Genomic DNA, 10,903 nt, shown 5'->3' with positions numbered 1-10,903 from the left:
GGGGAGGCAGAGCAGCAGAGTGACTGACATTCAAGGCCAGACAGAGCATTTGAGTTCAAATCCAGGCTATGGCATATTGTAGCTACTGAGGTCTTTGGCCAGGCATTTACCCTTCCGGGACCTCTGCTTTCCCATCTGTGAAATGGGGAAGCTACTGCTCAAGGATCAAGCATTTAGCTAAGAGTCGGAAACTGGGAAAGGTTATACAAAGGTGGGGACTGAATGAGAGGGCCAGCTGCTTAATGCTAGACCCCAGCAGGGACGGAATGAGCCAGTGTGGGTCCCCGGTGGGAGTGCCTGTGGGAGCCTCTGCAATGGAACACGCCCAGTCTGTCCCTCCCACTCAGGCTCTTCGACCCTTCACTTCAATTCATACAGATGGGTATGGCAGCCATATCCAGGCAGAAGCAATCACCTCACCCAACGTTTAGGGATGCAGTCTTAGAAGTTGGGGGTCAGCGGGGAGGGAAAGATCACTCACTTCCGGGCTAGGGAAATCAGATTAGATCCTCTGTCCTTGTGGGGGGGGGGGAGGGGAATGGAGGGTGTCAATATGAGTGGCTGTGGAAAAGGGACGAGAACAGGCCAACAATGGGTGCTCTGGCAGGGGCACAGTTAGCCAAGGGGGTTTTCCTCAAGCTCTGGTTCTCTGGTTCTCAGCCAGCTCCTGGGGGAGTCTAGCCCCAGGTCCTCATGGTGCAGGGAGAAGGAAAGATTGAGTGGGATACTGACCTACATTCATACATAGCTACATCCCCCCTGCCCCGCCCCAGCCTAGGTGAACCCCCGCGGAGGCCCTCCAGTCTGAGCTTACCCCCACCTTGCCCAGCCCCCTCCCAGGGGCCAGGGCTGAGGTCGCTGCGGCAGCTCGGGCCGCCTGATTCAATTAACTAATTCCCGGCAAGACAGATGTGCAATTCTGCATCGCCTGCCATTAGGCGGAGATGGAGCACCCAGGCAGGGGAGGGGGAGAGGCGGGGGCGGGGCAGTGACATCACGGCCCGGTGGCTGACGTCAGGGGCACCAGGCCAGGTGTCCTGCAGCGACCTAGCAGGCCTGGTTCACTTTGTAGTGAGTCAGTTCCTGTTTCTCACACAAGTCAAGGTCTCAGGGCATGGGGATCTATAGTGTGTTCATGATGGGACCCAAGGGGGCTGACATCTATGGATGTCTGTCTCCTCACCATTCAGGGCCACACCAATATCTCTTATTTTTGCTAGTGCTTTCTGTAGGCTCGCGCTGAGGACCTTGTGTGTGTGTGTGAGTGTGTGTTTGTGTGCATGTCTGTGTACACATTAAGGCATGTACACACGTGTGTACATAGGCCTGTACCTGTAAGAATTTTAAACACACACAATGGGTAAGGGGACGTATACTACACAAGTATGGCCAGGTGTCTCCCCAAGCCACTCCTGCACATTCAAGCCTTGAGTCTGACCGGGACAGAGCCCTCCGAGGCCCTTAGCTTTGCAAAAGGAGGAAGCTCACTCAGTCTTCCTCAGCCAGACTCTAAGGACGTTGGAGCCCAGGTTGGGGAAGGGGCAGGAGAGGGGGAAGGGAGCCTTGTCAAGGACACTAGCAAGGGAAGGGAAGGAAAAAAAATGAAGTGGGAGAAATAAAATCAAAAGGCTTTTAAGGCTGCTCTCCCCAAGCAGTTGATGTCTTGGCTGCGATTGCCAGCAATGAAATATTGTGCTCTCTGATCGCTTAATGCACAGAGCCCAGCAGCCCCCTCCCCACTGCCTGTGACTGCATCTCCCCTCCCCCTCTGCAGCCCCCCCCCCCGGCAAAGCAGCCTCCTTGCTCCTAGAAGGGTCCAGGATGTGAGGTGGAGTGCTCAGCCTGCCACTGCCCTGGGACCAGTCCTGGAAAGCCATAGCTTGTTGAAGACCCTGCCTACAGCCTGGACAGGAGACAGAAGCCCAGCTCCAGACTAGGGCACTGGTGTCCTCTCCTTGCAGTGTGCTGGCTTGGCGAGTGTTTTGAGGGCACACCCTCAGTCAGGGGAAGAAGGAGATGAGGACCCCTTTGTGGCACGAGGGGGATCTCCACCTTAGAAGCTGGTGGCGCTGGGGTTAAGACACTGTTGAGTAGGTGAGTTACCAGGGTGGATAGATGGCTGAAGGGTACCCTGGCCTGACTCTCCATCTTTAGTTACAACGGAGCCCAGCAATAGTTCAGCCTCAACTCTTCCTCCCAGCTCCCATCATTTTCTGGCCGTGTGACCTTGAGCAAGCACAGGGCCTCATGCCTAAATTCCACATCAGGAAGGATGGAGAAAATAATAGAAATGGCCTCATAGGGTTATGGAGGATTAAAAGAGGAAAATATATGCAAAGTGCTTAGCACAGGAGGGGCCTGTAAGTGGGGGTAATTATCTCTGTAATCTCCCCAATGGCTCCACCTCCCTTTGCTGGACTAGGAGGCCTCAGCCTGGAGCAGGCACAGAGGTGGGAGAGTGCCCACAGCCCCTTCTCTTCCTGCCCTCCTCAGCTCTCCCACCCCACCCTACCCTCAGGCAACCGTTCACTCTGTGTGCCTTTCTGTCAGGGCCGCCAAATTGGCCAAATCTCCGTAATGCTAAAAAATTGGTCCATTAGCTGGCAGGGAACATTGACAGCCGAGAGTGTGACTGCTGTAGCCTCCAGGGGTGGATAGTGAGGGTTGTGGGGACACCAGAACTCCTTTGGGGGAGCCAGCTGTGTGTGTCAGCCATGTGTGTCGGTGTGTGTGTGTGTGAGTGTGTGTGTGTGTGTGCACGCTTGTGTATGTGGCTCAGCCCCTGCCACGGTATGCCTGACGTGATGCTGAGAGCTTTCATTACATTGCCTTGTATACATCCCACAATTCCCTGAGAGGGTGCCCCTGTTGGGATTCCCATGTAACTGATGAGGATATCGAGGCTCAGCGACAAGCAGGGCTCCAGCTCAGCAAGTATTGGCAGAGGATTCATTTCCTAGTCTAGGATTCTACTGGCCTCCAAGAGGCCTTTCCCCAGATTTCAGTGGCTCCCAAACACACCCAGAGAGGGTTTCCCAAGCCTCTACCTTGCTCTGAAGCTTCCTCTGTGCCATAACACTGTCCCTTGAGAACATGTCACTGCACTAGGATCTGCTGTGCCCTGGAAGATGACGCCATCACTGGGCCATTGCTTGGCCTCCATCAGTGCCACAGGGCTCTTCTCTGCCTCCTTGAAAGTAACCTCCTTCGGATCTCAGCAAACCAAGAAGGATCTTATTGTTCCCATTTCAGATGAAGACATCATCCCTTAAAGGGGCCAAGTAGCCTGTTCATAGCTAGAAAATGGCAGTGCTGGGATTTCAACTAGAATATTCTCACTGTGGAGCCTGAGGTGTCAGTCCATTTTCTCCAGTGATGGAGAGATGCCTCTCCTGGAGGGGTCATAACCCATTGTGTGTGGGAGGCAACTTCAATCCATCCATCCATGTGACACACCAGGGACACAAAGACAACCGAAACCCTTTCTTGTCCAGCAACCAAGCTGCTTTATACAACAGAGGGATCCCCTGTGCTACAGAGACCTAGGACACCCCCAACCTCTTCCCTGCATTCCTGGGTCACTTACCTCTAAGACTACAGAGCTACCATAGTGGACAAGAGAATGAACAGGCTGTCACCCTTGCCTTTCATAGGGGAGCAGCCCCTGGGCGGTGGTGACACAGGCCTTTAGTCCCAGCACTAGGGAGGCAGAGGCAGGTGGATCCCTGAATTCCAGGACAGCCAAGACTACACAGAGAAAGCCTGTCTCAAAAAAGAGGAGGCACCTGTTGATGTGCCTCTGGACCCCCCATCCATCCTCCACCATCCCTCAATTATCCCAAGTGCTCCCACCCCGTGCTTCCAGAAAACATCACAAGGCACTAAGGACCTGATTAGACCCTGAAGATGTGACTGCTGTCATGAGCCTCCCTAAGTGACTAAGACACCAAGGCCAACAGGATCTAGGGACAGGCGAGGCTGAAGAGCAGAGGCTGGTTGGCTGGGAGAAAGGTGTTTAATGTTGGTCACATCTGTCCTGCATCTTGTCTATTTCCTGGCTTGGGCTGTTGCATACCCATTGGCCCCACTGTCTATTATGGACTGGCTGATAATGCTCCCTCCCAATTGATAGGCTGAGACTACAGCACTGATTCTGAGAGGAGCTCTTATGCTGGGACTCTTGTCCCCGTAAGAGGAGACATGAATGCGCTTGCCTTACTGCTCTACTCTCTGCTGCATGAGGCCAGAGGAGGAAGAGTGCTATCTACAATCAGGAGCAAGTCCTCACCATAACCTGACCATGCCAGGTCCCTGATCCACACCCCTGGCCTCCCAAACTTAGGAGTCCCAGTCCCACAATGTTTATTACAACAGCCCCAACTAGATAGAGTCCATCCCCAGCTTGGCCATCCCTCGTGATAGGTGCCTCCTAGAGCTAGTCATGGCTCCCAAAATGAGGGAACAAGGGGCAGTCTGGCTTCCACTGTACTGGAGATAACCCTGGAACTCAAGGCTGGGGAATGACTCCGCTGGTAAAGTACACACTATGTAAACATGAAAACTTGAGTTCAGTTCTCTAGAACCCATGGTTTTAAACCAAACCAAACAGGAACAACAATGCATGCCTGTAATCCCAGCACTTGAAGAGTGAGAGACTCGGTCTCGAAAAAGAAGCTGGACGGGGTTGGAGAGATATCTCAGTGGTTAAAGAGTACTTGTTACTCTTGCAGAGGTCCTGGGTTCTGATCCAGGTACCCTCGTGGTGGCTCATAACCATCCATGACTCCAGTTCCAGGGAATCCCATGCTTTCTTCTGACTTCCACTGGCAACAAGCAAGCACAATGTTCCTATGCATACATGCAACAAGATACCATACACATAAAGTAAGTAAATACATACCTACCATAAAAAACAAGATAGAGAGCAATTGGGGAAGACCCCTGACTCCAACCTCTCAAACAAAGGAAACTCTGGAAATATTTTTAAAGGTAGGTGTGTGTGTGTGTGTGTGTGTGTGTGTGTGTTTTGAGACAGGGTTTCTCTGTGTAACAGCCCTATCTTGGAAATGTATTTGTCGACCAGGCTAGCTTTGAACTCAGAGAGATCTGCCTTCTTCCAGAGTGCTGGGATTAAAGGCATGAGCTATCATGGCTGACCATTTATTTCAAATTTATGTGTATGAGTGTTTTATCTGAATGTATGTGGGCCATGTGTTTGCCAGTACCTGCAAAGATCAGAAGAGGGTTGGGAGCCACAACATAAGTGCTAAGGATTGAACTCAGGTCTTCTGGAAGAGCAACAAGTGCCCTTAAGCACTGAGCCATCCCTCCACCCCCTCAGCTTGAGTATTAACAGTTTGTCTTGGAGTTACCCCTCCCCTGCGGCTCTGGTGAAACACAGCCAAGGGAGGGCTGGGAGTTGGGCTGTTAAACACTACCAGAGTGACAAGTCAGAGTGACAAGTGGTTATCTGCTAAGAAAACTGGATGAAGTACGGGGCACACTTGTCGCTGTTGCTTCCTAAGTAGTCCTAGAGGACCTCTCCCAACATCTCTTTCCTTTTCCTTTTGACATGGCCCAGTCCTCTGGACTGTCAAACTCTGGGATCAAGCAGTTGCGATTCCAATTCTGCCTCAGTGGCTTTGGGTAAACTCCTTGGCTGTAAGGCTTGGCTTGTCCACCTGAGAAATCAGAGCATGGATGTCTTCTTCTGGGGATTCAGTAAGATGAGATAGCACTGGGTTGTGGTAAGATATCATCACACTGGGGATCAGGCAAGCCCTGATGATGATGGTAGTGATGGCAACACTGATGAGGAATAGTGATTACATGTTGCTGATGTTGATGCCCATGGTAGGGATAATGATAAATTCTATGAAGACAAGGATAATAGATGAGGTGATGGTGTGATGATGGGTATACTGATGGTGATAGAGAAGGGAATGAGGATGAGATACAGATGGGATGATGCTGTACCAGGCCCACCTTGAAAAGAGAGAATAGGCACATAGGAAGTTGGCTGAAGCAAAACAAGAAACACAAAGTGTGGTTCAGTTGGACCTGGGTCTACCTCCTCCATCAGTGATGCTCAGATGCTGTTAACCCACCATCTCCAGCACCCTAGGAGAAAGCAGGGGACCTTCTGCTCTAGCCTGACTCTGGTTGGACAATTGTCTAGGCTCTGTTCTGATTATAGCCAGTGCAAGTCCTGACTCACCTGTCCCAAGGGGCCTATCAGCAAGTAACCATAGGGTCTAGAGTACTGGTTCTCAGTCTTCCTAATACTGAGAGCCTTTAACACAGTTCCTCAGGTTGTGGTGACCCTCCAACCATAAACTTATTTTTGTTGCTACATCATAGCTGAAGTTTTGCTACTGTTATGAGTCATAATGTAAATATCTGACAGGCAGGGTATCTTATGTGACCCCTGTGAAAGGTTGAGACTCACAGGTCTAGTGTGACAGGCATGGACTGATGCCTGATAGCAGGTATTATTATGCATCTCAAGGCCATGCCACTTGCTACAGGGCTTGAAGGAGAGTCAGAGTAGGCCTGTGGGACTCCAGATGGGGACAGGTATGTGACTGGATGGGCAGGTTGACCTAAGGCGGGTGAGTTTAGGGTCTGTCCAGTTCAAATCTCACCCTCCTATGGGACTGACTGAGAAGGCGGGGGCTCATGGCTCTTTCTCCTCTCTCCTGGGATAATGGTGCTGTCTTCACAGGAGTAGTTGTTCTTGAAAGTTCAGCAGCCAGCAAAACACATGTACGGAGGAGGCACCGGGCATGGTGTTGACTTCATTTTCGTGCCCTTTGTTGGGTGCGGTGGGCTCCGCAGACCTTGGTCTGGGTTACATTCGTGATGCTCATAGGCTGGACCAGGGGCTAGACCAGAGGGTGGGGGTGGGGTTCCTGGCAGGCTGGCTGGGCTCAATGCTTCACCTCTCTGGCTCCTGCGTGTGCCAGGCGCCTAGCTCTCTATTGCCTCCACCTCCTGGCTTCCCCCTGTGCCCTCTCCACAGCCTGGCGAGGGCTCTGACGTGTGAAATAAAAAGGCATTTTAATTACCTCTCAGCAAAACAGCAATTAGAGAGAATCACAGCACAACAGCATCCCCCCCCTTCTACTCCCCGCACCAGGCCTGCCTTCTGCCCTTCTCTCCAGTCCCCTACCCAGTGCTGAGGCTCTAGATGTCATGGGAAGTCCTCCAGTTCAACTCAGCACCTCTGTTCCTTGCACCTTAGGAGGGAATTGTCACTAAGGGTTAGGGCTAAAGAGTGCATGAGGCTTCATAGGAAAAGCCCCCAAGCCAAGAGCTGTCGTCTGTGCCTACATCTTAGAGATGGTCCAGGTGGGCACCGTGGTCTCTGTACGTGCTGCTGATGCCCTGGCACCGGTTGGTGCTTGTGTGGTGAGGCCAGCATGTGAACACACTGCGTGCTAGCAGCCCGTCAGCTACTTGGGTCAACATAACCTCAGGAAGACAGCGCTGCACCAGGCAGGCAGCACATTTCCTTCAACAGGCTTTTAGAATAATTGCCTGTAACCCCGAGCTGTGGCTCTCTGCCCACTGGCCAGCCCCACCCCAGGCCTCTGCTGCAGGGGTCATAGCTCAGCCCATCTGCACAGTCTGAGGCTCCTATGCTACATTTGGGGGGAGGTGGGAGGGAGTAGTGGGGTGTCCCTATGGGTGGCCTAAGGCTGGGGGGTGGTGGGTGGTGGGTGGCTGATTGAAGAGGTAATTGCAGGCAGCAGGCCCTAGCTAATGCATGTTATGATTAAGCCCATTACTGAGGGAGGCAGCTCAAGTGAGGGGGCGGGGGTGGGAAGTGAGGGAGGTGACCATGGGGGTGCCTGACAGCTTTTCTCATGGGGAGGGAGCAGGTGGCCATTGCCTCCTCTGCATTTCATCTCTCTCCCAAGAACTGCCTCACAAGGAGGAGAGAGTGTCACACCTCACAAACATGTGTGTCTGTCCTGGCCTAGGGCTTCAAGTCCCATTCAGGTGTCTAGAGGCCAGCCTGCGTTGGCAAACAGCAATTCCTGGCCATTGATCATGGGGTTCTTGATGCTGGGAGGCTTCTTAGCCTCAATGCTGGGGGCATTGTCATTGGGTCACAGGGTCAGACTGGCTGTAGTTGAATGGGCATCAGGCACTGGTCCCATTCATCTCATCAGGTATTAAAGATACCAGTCCACCAGTCACATGCCAACTGGCTATGGAAGGCATGGACCAGACTATCTATCTATCTATCTATCTATCTATCTATCTATCTATCTATCTATCTATCTACCTACCTACCTACCTACCTATCTATCTATCTATCTATCTATCTATCTATCTATCTATCTATCTATCGTGTGAGCACGGAATCTGACCTACTTGTCTATGAAGAATGTATTTTAGCACTTTCATTGAACAGAGGCCCAGAGTAGTTACATGATTTTTCCAAGAACACACATCAAGATCCAGATCAGAGCCTGGGTGACCCTTGCACCTTAGCCAGGCTGCTTATCGGCTGTGTGGCTATGTGAAAGTCATGGTACTGTGGTTGCATTCTCTGTAAAGTAGAGTAACAGTCATGCTCACTTCTGGGAACACTGTGAGGATGGAATGAGATAATTTAGCCCTAGAGTCTGGCCCAGAGGCTACGTCTTAATCAGATTTTGTGATCTAAACATCATGACCAAAAGAAACTTGGGGAACAAGGGTTTTATGTGAGCTTACAGTCCTTCATGATGGGACATCAGAGCAGAAACTCAAGGCAGGAACTGAAGCAGAGGCCATGGAGGGGTGCTGCTTATTGGTTTGCTCCCTATGGCTTGTTCAGCCTGCTTTCTTACAGAACCCAGGACCACCAGCCCAGGGGAAGCACTGTGCGCAGTGGGCTGGGCCCTCCCATCAGTCATCAATCAAGCAACGGCCCCACAGACTTGCCTGTGGGCCAATCTCATGCAAGCATTTTCTCAATTCCAGTTCCCTCTTTCCAGATGACCCTGGTGTGTGTCAAGTTGGCTGAAAATAGACAGTTAACCAGTTCAGATCAGTGCTCGATGCTCCTGTTTTAGCTTTGGCTCTGACCTTTGACTCATCCTTGTGGCAGGATCTTATGGGGTCATCAAGATTCTAAGCCCCTGGTGTGCACACCCATCTCTCCCTGTAATTCAGTCACACACACACACACACACACACACACACACACACACACACACACATCTAGATACTACTGTGAAGTGGTTTTGAAGATGCCCCGAATATTCCAGTGAGTTGACCTCAAAATGGGGGAAAATTATGGAGAAGAATTGGCCTAGCACACAAGCCCTTTAGAGCAGAACATTCTCTTGGTTGTTCAGCGTGGTCCAGTAGGTGTTCAGATTCACTGTAAGCAGGCACCCACTGCTGGCTTTAGAGATGGGAGTGCTGATTAGGTTGCAGGTGACCCCCAGGAGCTAAGAGTAACCCCTGGTGGACAGAGATCCCAAGACAAGGAACAGAATTCTGCCCACTGGTGAGCATGGCAAAGGACTCTGAGTCTCAGGGGAGAGTGACAGTGTGGTTGACACCTTGATCTAAATCTAGTGGGACGTGAACACACAAAAAAAATATAGTCAGCCACACCTGGGCCAGGAACATAGAGACTGTGAAAAAGTCTAGCTCTGTTCTAATGACTGTGTCAGGAGTAGCTTGTTAGGCAGTGATAGAAAATAAAAACTTCCTTTGTCAACAGTGGCAGAGGCCCTGGGATAAGTTTCCAAGAGGGGCTTGGGGCCAAGTTGATGGCATCCCCAGCTGCGACCGGTTTTCTAAGCTGGTGGATACCTAACTTCCTACTAACTTTGTGAGGCCAGAGTGCCCAATCCAGGAGCCATCAAGGAAGGAAGGCAGGCAGGCAGGACATCCTTTGAGAATAAGAGGCAGGGTACCAGGACCTCTGGACAGGGGCCTTGGTGCTAAGTTCCTGTCCTGTCTTGCCTTCCTTAGCTCCAAGGCTCCTATCCAGAGGTCAACCTGGAACTGGGGGTCCTGGTATCCTGCCTCTTGTTCTCAAAGGATACTGTAGAAGACCGTTGCCAAGCTCCAGTCTACACTTGAATGGGCCGGTGCTGAGTGCAGAGCTAGGCATGCTCATTCATGGCATTACACAGGTGCTCTGTAGGGCCCCAACTCTGTGCTGGTCCTCCATCCATTTTGCCTGGACTCTGCCTACATCCTTGCCCCAAACATACATAGACATTCTAGAAGGCTCCACCCAGGGCCAGAGACAGGCCTAGCCCCTAGAGACTCCCCATCCCCTCCCCTCTGCATCCAGGCTCTCTTTCCTAAAAGGAACAATTAGTGGCTCAGCTTTAATTACCTAACAATCCCCTTCAGCTCCAATCACTTGAAATGATGATGGAGTGGTGGGGGAGGGGATCTGGAGACCCTTTGAGCCAATGATTCTTGCAGTAATGGGCAGTGGCCATGGTGACAGGCAGAAAGAGGTGCCTAGGCTATGTGGTGCAATGCAACACAGTCCCTGATCCCCTGCCTTATTCCTGTCTGCAGCAAGAGCTGAGCTGTCTGTCTGCCTTTCCATCAAAACGGAGAGCCCCAGAGGCCTAGCTGTCAGAGCTGCAGGCTTCAAACCCGACTTCCAAATGCCCCATCCTTTCAACCTCTGATTGATGCTGCCTTACCTGCTCTAGTGGTCCAGCCCCATCCTGACCCCATGCCCGGCACCCAAACCTCAGTGGACAGGATGCATGGTGCAATGGGAAAAATCTGCTTCCAACAGACTGAGCAAGGGAGGCTGCCATTGGGAACAGAGCAAGTCACAAGAGAATGTCAGATAGAGACAAATCTGGTACAAGATGTACCCAGAGCAACAGATGAAAGATGGCTAGGCCACCTCAGACCGGGAGCC

This window comes from Phodopus roborovskii, unplaced genomic scaffold, assembly GCF_943737965.1.
Source record: "Phodopus roborovskii unplaced genomic scaffold, PHOROB, whole genome shotgun sequence".
NCBI lineage: Eukaryota > Metazoa > Chordata > Mammalia > Rodentia > Cricetidae > Phodopus > Phodopus roborovskii.
This window is presented reverse-complemented; position numbering follows the sequence as displayed.